The 16,228-nt window shown below is 41.8% G+C and overlaps 1 pseudogene; it reads left to right on the forward strand.

Moving 5' to 3' along the window:
* The first annotated feature begins 3,371 nt into the window (after positions 1–3,371).
* On the forward strand, positions 3,372–4,317 carry LOC123815624 (annotated as a pseudogene).
* Positions 4,318–16,228: the final 11,911 nt, after the last annotated feature.

The raw sequence follows: 16,228 nt of genomic DNA on the forward strand, positions 1-16,228 counted from the left end.
GGAATTTCTGTCTTGTTTACTGCACAGGGTTTATAATAGTGCTTAGATCCCAAGAGGCACTCAATAAATATGTGAATGAAGGAATGAAAGCAGCTGGCACACGATGTGATAGGTGATGATTTGGCAGGGAGGGGATGGGGGTGGTGTGGGTAGAGGGAGGCAGAATTTGCCTGTAATCTTTAATGCTGTGACCCCTGAAATGAAGCACCCTAGGGTTTGGTGAGTATATTAGTTCCCTATTGCTGTAGTGACAAATTACCACAAAATTAGTAGCTTAAAAGAACTCAGATGTGTTCTCTTATACTCCTGGAGGTCAGAAGTCCAAAATTAGTTTTCCTGAGCTAAAGGCAAGGTGTCTTCAGGGCTGGATCTTTCTGGGGACAGAGGAGAGAATCCATTTTCTTGCCTTTCCCAACTTCTTGAGGCACCTGCATTCCTTGACTCCTGACTCCTTTCTCAAATCCTCCAACCCCTGCTTCCTTCCTCAGGTCTCCTCTTGGCTCTCCTGTGCTCAGATCCCCCTCGGGCTCTCACTTGGGGCACCTGTGACTACATTTAGTGCCCAGCTGGATAATCCAGGATAATCTCTGCCTTTCAAAATTTTCTACTTACATTGAATGTCGACAGTAATTAGAAAAAGATGTGGTTTTTTTTTTCATTTTAATTTTCTTTTTAATCACAGCTGCAAAGTCCCTTTTGCCATATATGGTGACATTCACAGGTTCGGGACCCTAGGACATGGGTATCTTTGGGGCCCATTAGTCAGCCTACTGCAGTGACCAGCACTTGAGGTGGTTGCTGGGTATCTAAGTCAGCCTGTTTGATATTAATAGGACTGAACATCTTCACCTAAGAAGCAGGGAAGCACAGTGTTTAGGAGCTCAATCTGGATCCAGACTGCCCAAATTCAAAGTTCTGCTACTCACTAGCTGTGTGACCTTGGGTAAGTTACTTAACCTTTCTGTGCCTCCATTTTCCTCATCTTTATAATGGGGATAATAATAACAGCACCTTACGGTTGCTGGGATGCATTAATGCATAAAAAGCCTGTAACAGACTAGTGGCAGTCGCACAGTAAACCCTCAGGAAGTGTTAATCATTTGGGATTGCTCACAGAGAAAAGCTGGGGATGCCCTAATCTCACCTCTCCATGTGAGCTTGTGTCAGCCCTGAAGAAGCAAACTATACTGGGAGTCCGAAGTCTCCCTCATGGTGGTCTAGGTCTCATCCCTTCCCTGCCAACCTGACCTCCCCGTCTAGAGCAAAATCTGCTCCTCCCCCAGCTCCCGCCCTAATTCCACGCAGTTAGAGGCCCCTCCTCCTCCTCTTCCTGGACCAGAAAATCCACTCTCAGTTTCAGAGCACCCCTTGTCCCTGGAGAGAATAGGACAATAACCTGGTGACCTCTTAACTCAGGGATTGACATGGAGCAAAAGTCACTGTGGATCTGTGCCCTTTGTTTAAGAACAAGGACACTGGCCAGTGGTGTCATTGTAGTGCAATGCAGGTCCAGATCGGTTAGGACATATGACCACTGGCACTGGGAAGTCCCTTCCTCCATCCCACCCCCACGGTAGTACTTGATATTAGCAAACCAGGGCCCAGGGCCCTTCCCAGTGGGAAGTGAAACCCTGAGGCCCCAGCCCGTCTCGGCACAGACACAGCGGTGTGATGGTAGGATTCTCAGGTGTACATTGTGCAGGGGAGAAAATGACTTGGGGGTGGTGAGGCAGGACTACTGAAAACTCTCCTATTGTGCCCTGACTGGTGTGGCTCAGTGGGCTGGGCATTGTCCTGCAAACTGAACCATTGCTGGTCTGATTCCTGGTCAGGGCACATGTCTGGGTTGCTGATGTGCAAAAGGCAATAGAGTGATAGATGTTTCTCCTCTTTTCTTCTTCCTGCCTTCCCCTCTCTATAAAGATAAATAAATACATCTTTAAAAACACCCTCTCCCATTAAACCTATGTCTTCAGTATCAACATCTTCCAGTTTTAGATCATCTTTCTACAAGTTCCCTAAGAGCAAAGAAGAAAAGGAACCCCCTTTTTCGTATTTCCTCTTCTCAGTTTTTAGTAAGAGTTTTTTTAATCCTGGAAAATTGCTTTATACTTCTCTGGGCCTTAGTTTCCTCATGTATAAAATAATTGTTTTAAAAAGTGAACACTAAAGAGCACTTACTGTTTGCCAGGTGTTGACCTAAGCACTTCCCACATTTGAGTCCATATAATCCTCACAACCACCCTAAAATATAGGAACTGTTATTATGTCCATTTTATAGATGGGAAAATTGAGGACCAGAGACAAAGGTTCCCTGCAGGAGCAGTCTGGCTTGGAAGCTGCCATTGGCACCTCTGCTGCAGGACACTCAGGGCAGCCACTGTGAAGAACTCTTTCTCAATCACACTTACTGATTTAGGTCATTAAATCCCAGGCCATTCCCGGACAGGCTGAGCCCTGGTCATGTGCTCACATGGGCCCACATTCGTCAGGAATTGAGGACAGACCTTTCTTGGCTTGTTTCAACACCCATGATGGGGGCTGAGCCATACCTTCAACCAAAGTACAAACAATGGGTGGCTTGCCCCTGTGTTCGTTATTATTGCCGTGTGACAAATTACCCCAAATCACAGCGACTTAAAACAATAAATGTTATTTTACAGTTTCTGTGGGTTAGGAGGCTGGATACAGTTTGGCTGGGTCCTTTGGATCCGGGTCTCTCAGGAGGAAGCAATCAGTCATCGGTCAGGAGTACAGTCACCTCAAGGCTCAGCTAGGAGGTGGATCCTCATTTGGGTGAGGACGTGGCTCTAAATTCACTCATGGGGCTGTTGTCAGGCCTCAGGCCTTTGCTGGCTGTTAGCCAGAGTCATCATTCCCTTGCCACATAGGCCTCTCCAGGGGGCTACTTACAGCACGGCAGCTGGCTTCGCCCATTGTGGGGGAGGAAGGGAGGAAGAGAGAGAAAAAAGACAGAGAAGAAGAGGAAGAGGAGAAAGAAGACGACGAAGAAGGAGGAGGAGGAGAAGAAGAAGGTCAAACGCCTTCTCAGTGCAACACTTAAAAAAAGAGTAGAAAAAAGCAGAAAGAAGAAGTTAAGGTAGGAGCCAAAGGCAACCCAAAGGACTGGTGAAATGGCTTAATCATCAATGCTTTTCTTTGTTTTTCCATATGTTAGGCAGACAGATTCCATGTGGAAACAAATTATAACTTAAAACTAAAGGAAAAATACCATAGTCAAAGTTCAGGAATCCACCATGTAGCAAGAAATGAACAAATTCTCAATATGAAAAACATGCAGGTGTAATTTTAAAATGGATAAAACTGAGGAAGTCTAAGAGTTGCCATGAAATACAAGATCATCAGACCAGATGGAAATTGTCAGTGATATTCTACAGGTAGAGAAAGGAGAGCTAACCCCTGGAAAAGATGAGTCAGAGTCGGAAGCCCCGGAGGTTGCGGCACTCGTTTCAATGGAGAAACATTGTACCCTTCTGTTTGGGAGTTAAGGCTCACAATTAAAGATGTTTGGGGGAGCCATGTGAGTGTACGGATTACTTTCCATGTATCCTGAGATCTGTGCACTCATAGCTTTCAAATCCTTTTGACCTGGACAACGAGTAAGAAATGCATTTTACATAGTACATTGTACACGTAACTAATGTGTACACACTCAGACATGCAAGTACAAGTTTTATGAAAACAATCTTTATCTTTATTACGTGCTGTGCGCTCAAACTCTTAGATTCTATTATATGCAATTTCAAAGTTCTGGTCAGGATCCACTACATAGATTTCATGAACCATACAGTTTAAAAAATACCGCTCTGGTGCCATTACAGCAGGAAAAGTTCCAATGGAGCTGAACAGTCAAGGTGTGTGACTTCCCCAAGGACCAGACCATGCAGTTCAAGGAGACTTGCGGCTGTTTAACTGAACAGGGGGTGGCAAAATTCTGTACAGCCAGTGTGAGGACATGATGAGGGCCTGGACCAGTACCCCACCAATGCCGAGGTGTCCAAAGTCCTGGGGAACCCCAAGAGTGATGGGATGAATGTGAAGGTATTGGACTTTGAGTACTTCCCGCCCATGCTGCAGACTCTGGCCAAGAGCAAGGACCAGGGCACCTATGAGGACTATGTCGAAGGCCTTAGAGTGTTTGACAAGGAAGGGAATGGCATTGCCAGCATGTTCTGGCCACACTGGGTGAGAAGACGACAGAGGGAGAAGTAAAGATGCTGGTGGGTGGCAGGGCACAAGGACAGCAATGGTTGTATCAAGGATGGAGAGCCCACCTGCATGGTGCTGAGTGTCTGAACACATTCCCAGTGTGACCAGGGTCCTGTGCCCTCCCCTGTGAGAGACTAAGTCTGAGACCCCCAAGGCTTCCTGGGTGCTCCTCCTGTCACAGGACTTTCCCCAGCTTGTCTCTCTTGGATGATGTCTGCCATCAGCATTCACCAAATGAACTTGCCCTGTGTGCCCTAAAACACACGCGCCTGCACGCACACACACACACACACACACACCTGCTCTGTAACACTTTCACCCTGCTCCACCCTTAGTTACGGAGAATAGTTAAAGCCAGAAAGCCCAGATTTACATCAGCTTCTGCATATATAGTTTCTGCACATATAAATAAAAAACATATATATCCCCACCCCCACCCCATTCAAATTGATTTTTCTGTACTTTCCACACTGTTCTGCACTTGGCTTCTTTAGTTTAACAATATGTCATGGAGATCATTAAAGACCAATACATTAAATATTAGTGTCATTCATTCTGATGAATGAATAGTATTTCATTGCATACATGTACTGTGATTTATAGTCAACTGTCATCTATTGACATTTAAGTTGTTTCTATTCTTTCTTGCCTTTATATAAACCATGGTGCAGAATAACCATGTCCATACATCAGTGCATGTGCACATATGTTTATCATGTGAATTCCTGGATGTGACATTTCTGAGTCAAAAAGTTTGTAATTTTGTGCTATAATTTTGATAAATGTTGTCAATGTACCCTTCTTCAAGATTCCACAGAGACTGTACCAATTTACAAAGACTGCATTTTAGCACAAATGTCCTTTATCGCCTTTGTGATAGCTCTGAGAAAGGAAATTTGAAAATAGTGTTAACCAAGAAGATTCTAACAGAGTGGCTTTTCCAAAAAATGATACATTCCATGTTGCAAAATTCTAGCCTTAGGATAAAGCTAGAATTTTGGTTTAATTCTTGTACTTGTAAAGTCTGTTGTTCCTCCCATTCTGAAGTCTTGCTAGTTGGCTGAATTTTTTTACTTTAATGATGCACGTATTTCCAGATCTGCTATAAACAACTAAGTACAAACTCAGAAGGGTAGCAAATAGTTCAGCTGTTGTACAGACATAAGCTCTGGCAGAGGGGAAGAGGAAAAAGGGCTCTCAGTTGGCCTCTCCTGCAGGCTTTTCTGTTCTTGAGGCATTTTCCTTGCCCAAATAAGAAGGAAAATTATTTTCCAGTCTTAAATCGAGTGCCAAAATTATTCTTGGAATTGCTCCCTTAATCTGTCAGTTTCATTTTTCCCATGGAGGCGTGATCAGGGAGCCCAAACCTCCCCAGTCGGAACGGGGGCTGGAACGTGATTGCTCCCACAGACAGCTGGTTTGGAAAAACTCCTTGCAAGGAGATTTCAAGAAGGGACTGGAAACATCAGAGGGCCAGTGCTGGTATCTGAAGCTATCACTGTACGTGTGACTTCAGTCGTTGTACAGTGCTAGTGGTTAAGAGACACAAAGTTATTAATCATCTACAGGGATTTCTTAGGAATGAGGAGACTGAGTAATCAAATTCCAAAGAACCGAACTCTTCAGTGTTGGTCTCCAGCTCGTTTCCCAAGTTCCTCGTTTTCATTCTCTTTCCCAGTCTGGGCTAGTCAAGGGTGTGGGCTTTGGGGCACCTCAGTTCACACCTAAGTTTTGCCCCCTACTGGCTTGGAATGGCAGGTAAGTTAACCTCTCAGAGGCAAAGGGTCCTCACCAATAAAACTGTGGACTGATGTGAGGATTGAAAGAAATCAAGTGTATGGACAGAGTGCATAACACAGTCTTGACAAATAAGCCTCAGTAAATGTTAGTTTCTTTCCTATTACCATCTTTCTGTGTTACCATTTTTCTACACCTCTGACCAGTGGCCTAAACTCATTCTTCTAGAGCTTATAGTCCTGACCAGTATTAAGTTAGAAAGGAAGCACTAAATGATAGTGGAAAAAATACAGTAAAAATAAAATAAAATAAAATAAAATAAAGAAACACTATGGTAAGGCAATTTGAGTAGAAATATCAGGCTTTACTTATGCCTAAATTAGAATTTGGAAATTAAAAAAATATCCACTCCTTGCTAGGCGGTAAGATTTCAAAGTCTCAGAAGTGAATTTTGCAGCGATGACACCCACACTGTTAGAAAATCCATACCTTTGTGGGCAGTTCTGGGAGGTGTTGAATAAAGTCGAAACTGTAGCTTATATTTAAATATTACACCACCTTGCAAAGCAATTTAGATACAATTGGAGTTTTTATAATAAATTAATTGATTTATCTTCTTTTTTCCTCTCCCCAGAGCTTATAAAAGGCAGCTCTCAAAAATAAGGAATGATTTTATTGTAGATGGACTTTGGAAAGTCTCAAGTCTCTGAAGCTAATGGTTTCCAGATTTTATAAGTGCAAATATAGCTCTGGCCAGGTGGCTCAGCTGGTTGAAGCATCGTCCCATACACTGAAAGTTTGTGGGTTCGATCCCCATCAGGGCATGTGCCTAGACTGCAGGTTCAATCCCCAGTTGAGGTGCATTTGAGAGGCAGTCTCTCTCTCTCTCTCTCTCCCTCAAACATATCCTCAGATAAGCACTAAAATTTTTTTTTAATTTCTCGATTTGAGAGAGAGAGAGAGGTAGGGGAGAAAGAAAGAGAGGGGGAGAGAGAGAGAGAGAAAGACAGAGGAAGGGAGAGATTTGTTGTTCCACTTATTTATGCATTCATTGGTTGATTCTTGTACGTGCCCTGATGAGGGATTGAACGTGCAACCTTGGTTTATGGGATGATATTCTAACTAATGGAGCTACCCAGCCAGAGCTTTAAAAAAATTTTTAATACAAATATACAATAGCAAATTATTTCACTCTAAACTCTCTATAGATATCTTACAGGCACCAACTTATTTAACCACAGTGGCAGAGATTGGTTAGCTTTTCATCAAACCTGTTTCCTTTTCCTCCCAGGCATGCAGCTACACTGTATTTTCCAACCTTGCACTTAGGTGTGTCCAGTGGAATGTGGTTAAAAGTGACATGTACCAATTCCAGCCCTGGCCCATTAAAACTCCCACTCATCATCGTCCATGCCCTTGAGCCCTCCCCACTGACAGGTAGGGAGATGACTGCCAGGGCAACCTTGGGGGCCATGTTTTTGCATGGAAGGAGCCTGGATCTCTGAACTACTTGGTGGAGAACTGTCCAACCAGGAACATCTGCATTGGACTATTTTGTGAGTTAGTAATAAGCTGTTTTATATGAAGGTACTGAGATGTAGGGTGGTTTATCTCTCATAGCAGCTAGTATTACCAATGCAATCTTACACAAAATGCCATCTCAAAGTCCTCAGGTATCTTTATACAATTCCCCTTCTTCTGCTCTCTCCCTCTCTCTCTTCCTCCTTCCCTCCCTCCCTTTCTTTCTTTCTTCCATCCCCAGTACCAACAATGATACATTCCTTCTAGGCACTACTCTAGGCACCAGGGATGTTGGGTGAACAAAACAGACAACTCTTTGGGGGCAACAGGCAATTAACAAATAAATAATATGGCTCTAAGCACTGACAATTGCTCAGAAGAAAACTAAAGAAAGAATAAAAGGAGCCAGAGAATGACAAGGAGGATCTTTTAGACAAGTCGGTTAGAAAAGACCTTTCTGAGGAGGTGGACTTTTGGCCAAAGATCTGAGTGATAGAAATAAGATAATCAAACAAGGATCTGAAGAGTCCAAAAAGTCTTAACAATCATTTGTCTAAAAGCAATGATCTGTAGAAGGAAAACAAACTTAACAGCACACACACACACACACAAAAACAAATGACTCAACTGAGTCAAAGATGAGTCAAGGAGATGGACTCACACTAGAGGTTATTCCTAACCTCACTTTGCTCTTGGCCAGGAGTCTTTAGCGTTATCGGTAAACTCTTCCTTCCACTTTTGGCTGGCTAGTTCTACACTTCTCAGTCCTTCAGTCTGAAGTGTGTGCGTGTATTCAGGCAACTCAATAAATGTAGTAACATGTCAGATTCTATCTTTGAACACTTATAAATACTATCTACATGAATCTGACTGTGGGAACTCCAGGAGATTATTTAACATCTTCTGTTCTTAATTTCTTTATCTCTAAATTGGAACTAAGTTGCTGCATAGGTTTGTCCTGATGATATATGAGATTGTACGATTGTACACATAAAGCGCTAGTACAGAGTAGGTGCTAAAGAAACATTTTTGTTCAGGTGCCTTCTTCAGGGGCACACTTCAATTCAATCTGGATCTGAAAGGGAAGAACAGTCTTCCCATGCAGAGCAGTTGCCTCTGGGAGGCAGTATGCTCTGTGCTCGCTCATGAGCAGTTGACCTGAAATACGCACCTGGCTGCCTGGGGCAAGATCACCAGTGGCCACAGTCCTGTGCAACTCCTCAGGGCACCATTCACGTGGAACTGAAAGGCATGATCTATTTGTGGGTTGAGAAATCAATCTGCGGGTCATAGCCAGCACCTTTTAAAACATTTTTTGAAGCTCAACCTAAAAGCAGAAGAGTGTACACATCAGAAGTGTACAGTTCAATAATTTTTTACAGAATGAACACACCCATGGAACCAGACTGACATGAAGAAACAGAACAAGGCTAACGTTTCAGAAACTCTACACATACACCCTCCCACCAGAGAAATCAGGCTAACCACGAGCTTGCTTTCTAGCACTAGAGGTAAGTTTTGCCCTTTTGTGATTTTATATAAATAGAATCATATGATATGCATTCTTTTGTATTTGCTTCTTTTGTCCAGCACTATATTGTGAAATTCATCCATATTATTGTGTGTATCAATAGCTCTCATTGCCATAGAATATTTTATTATACGATTATGCTGCAATTTATCCATTCTGCTATTAGTGGACATTTGGGTTGTTTTCAGTATTTGGTGATTATAGAAAGTAGTGTGAAAGAACAACCATATTCTCATGCTCACAGATTTTATGAGTCTGGAATTTGGAAAAGGCCATGTGGAGATGGCTTATCTCTACTTTAATGTGGCCTGAGGTCGGGGGCCCGGGCTGAAAAGACTCAATAACAGGGTAGCAGGGGGAGGAGGGGGAAGAAGGAAGTTAATTGATGGTGACTCACGTACCTGGCACCGGAGCTGAGAGGACTCTGAGACTAAGTACTGCCAATTGTGGACTCTCCGGTAGTTTGGCTTCTTCCCAGCATGGTGGCCTCAGGGCAGCTGGCCTTCCCACATGGTGACTCAAAGCTGCAAGGATGTGTGTCCCCAGGAACAAGGTAGAAGCTACTCGGTTTTTTTTTTCTGATGTAGAGGATAAAAAATAGCTTCCCTCTACCCATTTTAGGATCATTGGCTAGAGCCTACAAATTAGACTGACAAAAAAAAAAAAACCAACAAACCAGATTAATAAGAAGAAAACATGCAGCATTATTTACAATAGCCAAGATATGGAAGCAACCTACGTGTCATTTTGTAGGTGAATGGATAAACAAGATGTGAGATATATACAATAAAATGTTAGACTGTATAGAATATTATTCATTTATAAAAAAGAACAGAATTGCCATTTGTGAAAACGTGGATGGACCAGGTATTATGCCAAGTGAGATAAGTCAGACAAAGAAAGACAAATATCATATGATTTCACTTAGATGTGGAATTAAAAAAGCAGAACAAAATAGGAACAGACTTATAAATTCAGAGAACAAACTGATGATTGCCAGAGGGGAGGGGGAGGGGTCAACGGGTGAAGGGGGATAAGAGGTACAAAATTGCAGTTGTCATAAAATAAGGAAGTCATGGGGATGTAGTCTACAGCACAGAGAGCATGGTCCATAATGCAGTGACTTTGTACTGTGACAGATGGTCACTAGACTTATGGTAATCATATGGTAGGGTATATAAATATAAAATCACTATGTTATACTCCTACAACTAATATAATATTGTATGCTAACTGTACTTGTGTTTTATACTTTAATAAAAAACGAGAAAAACAAACAAGTTTGTTAACATGTGAGTAACACATACACATGGGAACACTGTACTGAGCAACTCAAGAGACTGTTAGAACTTGGGCTTGTATAACCTCTTCACAAAAGAACTACAAATTTTTAGAGAAGTGATAAGACAAATAAAAGGAACTTCAAGTTATTAGGGAAGCAAATTGTGGGAAGGTAAATATATGGGGGAACTAATGGAAGATAAGGGCTAGTTTTAGCGAGGTTTGTTATGGTGCCATCTCCGGGCTGATAAGGTCTGGAGTTGTCTCTGATGATTCACTACCCTCCTTCCTGATAGAGAGGAGACAGAGCACCTTTATGTATGTCCTGCATTTAGCTAAGTAGAGGGAAGGCAGAGAGCTTTTATTATAGCTTCCTTTTTCTCAGTTAGCTTCCCCTCAAAAGAACCCTAATGTCAAAATGACTTATCTTGGGGTGGTATATTCTGTTACCCCACACTGACTTAACTTTAAAAGTCACACAGCATCATTTCCACAGCATTTTATTTGGTGCAAGTGAATCACAGGCTTACCTCCATCCAAAGGAAGGGCACACAGGTCCTACCCCTCCTAGTGAGGAGTCCCTAGGTTACATTATAGGAAAGCATGTCAGACATGCTTTCCTAAGTTGCAGCCATCTTTGGAGAAATAGAATCTGTCCAGCTGCTATGACCATTCTCACACATTTATTGTGACCATATGCACATTTCTGTTGGATACGTGTGCTGGAATGCAATTGTTGGGTCAAAGTGTATGTGTATGCAAAGCTTCAATAGAAAATGTTATTTTTTTTAGCTTGTGCCAATTTGTAATCCTGTAAATAATGTATAGAAGCTCCAGTTGCTCCATATCCTTACTAATAATTGGCATTGTTTTTCTCATTTTAACCATTTGGTTAGATATGCAGTGGTATTGCAGTATGATTTAAATTAGCATTTTCCTGTTGAATGTTAAAGCTGAGGACCTTTTCATATGTTTATTGGCTATTTGAGTATCTTCTTTTGTGAAGCGCCTGCTCTCTCCTGGACAAACTGGAATGGTTGGTCATCCTACTCTTGCCACAATTTAGGGCACCACTGATGAGCCAACTCCAGAACTCTCTGTGGAATCAATCGAAGCTTCCCCTAGGCTTCAAGGGCATCACAGCCCAACTTCTGCCTCTGCTCAATCCTGTGTGCCTTATTCTTTCACACATGCTGATCCTAGAGCACTCCCCAATAAACAAGCAACATGGCATTCTCCCACTAGAGTCTGCTTCCCAGAGAACTCAGTGTAATATATATATGCAATGGGTCCCAATGATAATGATAAAATGCCTTTTTGCCCTGGTTTGTGTGGCTCTGTGGATTGAGTGCCAGCCTGTGAACCAAAAGGTCGCCAATTCAATTCCCAGTCAGAGCACAGGCCTGGGTTGTAGGCCAGATCCCCAGTTGGAGGTGTGCGAAAGGCTGTACTCTCACACATCAGTGTTTCTCCTGCTTTCTTTCTCTAAAAATAAATCTTTTAAAAATATACATTTCCTTTTTGGGCATTAAGGTAAAAAAGATACGGAAGCCACTGGTAGAGTAGATACTACTTGTGTCCACCCAGTGCTCCTCTCTTCCAATATTAACAGCATCCTGCTTCCTTTTGGGGATGCAGTACACCTCCTACTCGAGTCAGGGGTTCTTGTGGCTTCCTCCAATTTAGTACCTATTCTCTGCCAGCTTTCAACCACCATCACAGGAATGGACCTGTGACTCAAATAGACCAATCAGAATCCTTTCTTATAATTTTTCTACTCAGCACTAAAGAGAAAAAGAGTCCTTTCCTGGGGCCTACTAGAGTCCTTGTAGCCCATAGACAGGCAGAAGAGCAGGGGAAATACGGAGAAAAGGACTCTTGTGACATTATAGTCTGGATGCAGGACAGCCCTGAGACCCATTTGCACCTCCGCCCTTGCCTGGTTCTCCTACAGTTGGGCTTCTGCAGTTTGCAGCCTAAAGGGTCCTGAGTAATGCACAGGCTTTTAAGAAGAGTAGATGATGATAATTCACCAGGCAAAGAATCAACAGTTGTACTGTCGCTTCTATTTAATGGCTTTTCTTTCTTCTATTTTTGTGTTCTCTTCTGTTACCTCATTTTCTCACCTTAATCAGATCTAACCCTTCCTTCATGATCTGTTCCAATGCCCCCTGCCCAATGAAGTAAAACTTTTCAGCCACTCCCAGTTTACACACATTCAGTCCACAAACATTACTGAACTCTTTCTGTCGTTATGCTTGTAGCTGCTGCTATACTAGCTCTGAGGCCCAAAGATAAAACAGTGTGCAATCTTGGCTTCCAGGTGCTTTAGTATTGCAGTGGGGGCAACTGACACATATGAAGTGGCAAGTGCAACAATAGAGATATTAGAGAGCCCCTAGGAGGGGAAGCGTGTGGCAGCTGGTGACCAGGATGGTCCCCGATAATCCCCGCATCCTGGTATTCATGCTCTATGTAGTCTCTTCCCACATTGTATCAGGCTTTAACTCTGTAACCAATAGAACACCATGGAAGCATTAGTGTGTGACTTCCAAGGCTAGGTCAGGGTTGGCAAACTTTTTTCGTAAAAGGCCAGTTAATAAATATTTTAAGCTTTGCAGGCTATATGGTTTCTATTGCAACTACTTAACTCTATCCATGTAGCATGAAAGCTACCAATAAGTAAATGAATGAGTATAGCTGTGTTCCAATAAGACTTTATGTACAAAAACAGGTGGCAGTCTGGCTTTATCGGCCACTCATAATTTGCCTGTTCCTGGCCTAGGTCATACAAGACATTGCAGTTTTTGACCTGTGTGCTTAAATCACTTGGTCTGGGGAAAGTAAACTGCCATGTCATAAGGACATTTGAGTCCTATGAAGAGGTCACCACGGTGAGAAACCAGGGCCTCTGTCAACCAACGGCTAGCACCAAGTGGGCTGGTCATATGAGTGAACTACCTTCTCAGTGGATCCTTTCACCACATCAAGACTTCAGGTGTGGCTGCAGCTGACATCTTGACCACAACTTTATGAGACACCCCAAGCCAGAAGCACCTAGCTAAGGTGCTCCCAAATTCCTGGTATTGTCTGAGCTGGTGTTTATTGTTGTTTTAAGCCACTCAGTTTGACTTAGTTCAGAAATAAAGAACTAATACCAAAGATTTGTCTTCCTCCTGACTCCTAAGATAAGCGTTGAGAAACAGTAGGGACCCTGGCTGGCGTGGCTCAGCAGATTGAGTGCTGGCCTGTGAATCAAAGGGCTGCTGGTTCGATTCTCGGTCAGGGCACATGCCTGGGTTGTGGGCCAGGTTCCCAGTTGGGAGTGTATAAGAGGCAACTGATCAATGTTTCTCTTGCACATTAATGTTTCCCTCTCTTTCTCTCTTGCTTCCTCTCTCTCTAAAAATAAATGAAAAAAGTAAATAAATAAAATATTTTTAAAAGCCAAAACAAAATAAAAAACAAACAAAAAATTTTTGAAAACACTTCTTTAAAAAAAAAAAAACAGTAGGCTATAGCCTAGGTTCTTTGGTAAGTCATTTATTTGAATAACAAATAGATAAATACAAACTTTTTCTAAAAGAGTCAAACAAAAGAGAAATACAGAAACGAAACAAGAAAATTTCCCTGCATCATCTCCCTACCCTCCTCTGCCCCATGTCCACTGCCCCGGGGGAGGAATTGACATTTTTGTGTATAATCTTTCAGCTCCTTTTCTGCTGCATGAGTGCCTGTAGCTGCTTCCTTTTTTATTTCCTCAGCACCTTACGTGTTTCTCCAGCATTTATTTCATTCTATTTTGTCTTAGTGGTTTGTTGTTTCCTTCAGGGACAGTTTCATGGGGATGCAACCTGCGTGGTCACATGGGGCCCTGAGATTAGAAGGATCCTTTGATTTAATGCTCTGTTGTCACTGTCTAGAAATTCTTAAAAAAAAAAAAAACATTTTAACAAGGGACCCCATGTTTTCATTTATACTGGGACTGGTTTTCAAATTCATCTTCCACAAGCTTCTAAAGACAGGGGCCCATGGCAGTGACCCTGTCCTGGACACCTTTGAATGTGTCCACAGGAAACACTTATTAGCACGAAGAGAACATTTCTTATCTCTGAGGGGTTCTCTTTTGTTTTGTTTTGTGAAGTCATACACAGATATCTTCAATGATAATCAACAAACAGAATAATCCAGAGTTCTTCTTATTATGGCTAAGCCTCATTTTCTCTCTGATTTTTGCATGTTACTCTGAGCTTCCTTTGTTCTGTGCAAGGGGCACAGGAAGAATGCTGTTCTTTGTTTCTCATTTAGGGAGATCTAGAAACACATTGTCAAGAAGCAACAACTCTAGCCTCTTGCAGTCTGTAAGTTCCATGTTTCAATACTATCTGTGCCCAAAGAAGGATTGTGAGCCAGGCATAAAGAAGTTCATGTTTTCAGGCAAGCAGTCAGTAGGAGCAAGTGAATATATAATGGAGCATATCATTATATTTAATATTTTTTCTTCTGTTCATACTTCAGCCAGTGATTATTCTCCTGGCCATTGCAGGTGTTTAATGTTCCTTGAGTTTCAGTCATGAGAAGATTACCATGACTTCTTGAAAAGAACAATTAGATTTCAGGTTGTTCTGATTAACTTTTTAGAATGGCTTATTTAAAATCAAATTCCCTACTTTTTTGAATTTATATTTGGAGGTAGTTCAGACCATCCTTTAACCAGGAGTGTCAAACTCATTTTCACTGGGGGCCACATCAGCCTCGTGGTTGCCTTCAAAGGGCTGAGTGTAATGTTAGGACTGTATAAGTGTAACTACTCCTTAACTAGGGGCAAGGAGCTTGGCGCTGCCACCGAGTAGAAACAAGGTGCCAGGCTGGATAAAACAAGGTGGAGGGCCGAATTCGGCCTGCAGGCCTTGTGTTTGCCACCTGTGCTAAATTTAAGCCTTGCCCCCAAAATGGTAAAAGAAATGTTTGGCAATTTTTATATTATTTCTTAAAAATTTTATGCTTTTATTCTCATCACTTTATTTTATATATTTTATATTTATATGTTTATAAATATATATAATTTATATTATAAATAAGTGTTTATTTATATTTATTTATTTTATATATATAGTTTTTTGCTTTCCTTTCTTTGGGGAGGAGGGTTTGTTCTTCTACGGTTACTTTAAAACAGTGTAAACCACAAATCCAGAAACATAAAATAGTAAAAATTTAATAAAGGAGTAGTTATATCTTAGCATTTAAAGCACATTATGTTTGCCCTGACTGGTGTGGCTCAGTGGGTTGGGCATTGTCCCCCAAACGAAAGGGTTGCAGTTCGAGTCCCGGTCAGGGCACATGCCTGGGTTGTGGTCCAGGTCCCCTGCTGGTGATGTGGACGAGGAAACCGATTTTTGTTATTCATTCAAACATTTATTTAATGAATATCCATGAACGTCCTACTAGGTGCAGGCATTGTTTCAGACACAGGAACACAGCAGACAAGGCTTCTGCATTCTGGAGCTTGCATGAAGGTGCGAGATCATGGCAACCACCGGAGATAAGAAGAGGATGAATAAGTAATATAGTAAAATATTTCATTTTAGCTAGTGATATGTGTTATGAAGAAAAAAAATACAAATTTGGATGTTCATTAATATTAAAAGATCTTTGTAGTAGATTGTTAAATGAAGTGAGGGTTGCAAAAGAGTAAAGACAGAGACCTCAATTTTATGGCTACCTAGGTGTATTTCCAAAAAAACAAAGTTGAGAAATATATACACTAAAATATGAGTATATAAAATAATAACACAAAATGGGATTTTGAATTGAGGATCTACTTTCCAATATTAAGAACAAAAAAACATTGTGTGAGCTTAATTCTCTGGGGCCATCAAAACATCAGCTTTATCAGATTTTATGGCCAACTGGAGAGGAATTTTTCCT

Source organism: Phyllostomus hastatus, unplaced genomic scaffold (genome assembly GCF_019186645.2).
Source record: "Phyllostomus hastatus isolate PE091 unplaced genomic scaffold, TTU_PhHast_1.1 phas_contig_196, whole genome shotgun sequence".
Classification (NCBI taxonomy): Eukaryota; Metazoa; Chordata; class Mammalia; order Chiroptera; family Phyllostomidae; genus Phyllostomus; species Phyllostomus hastatus.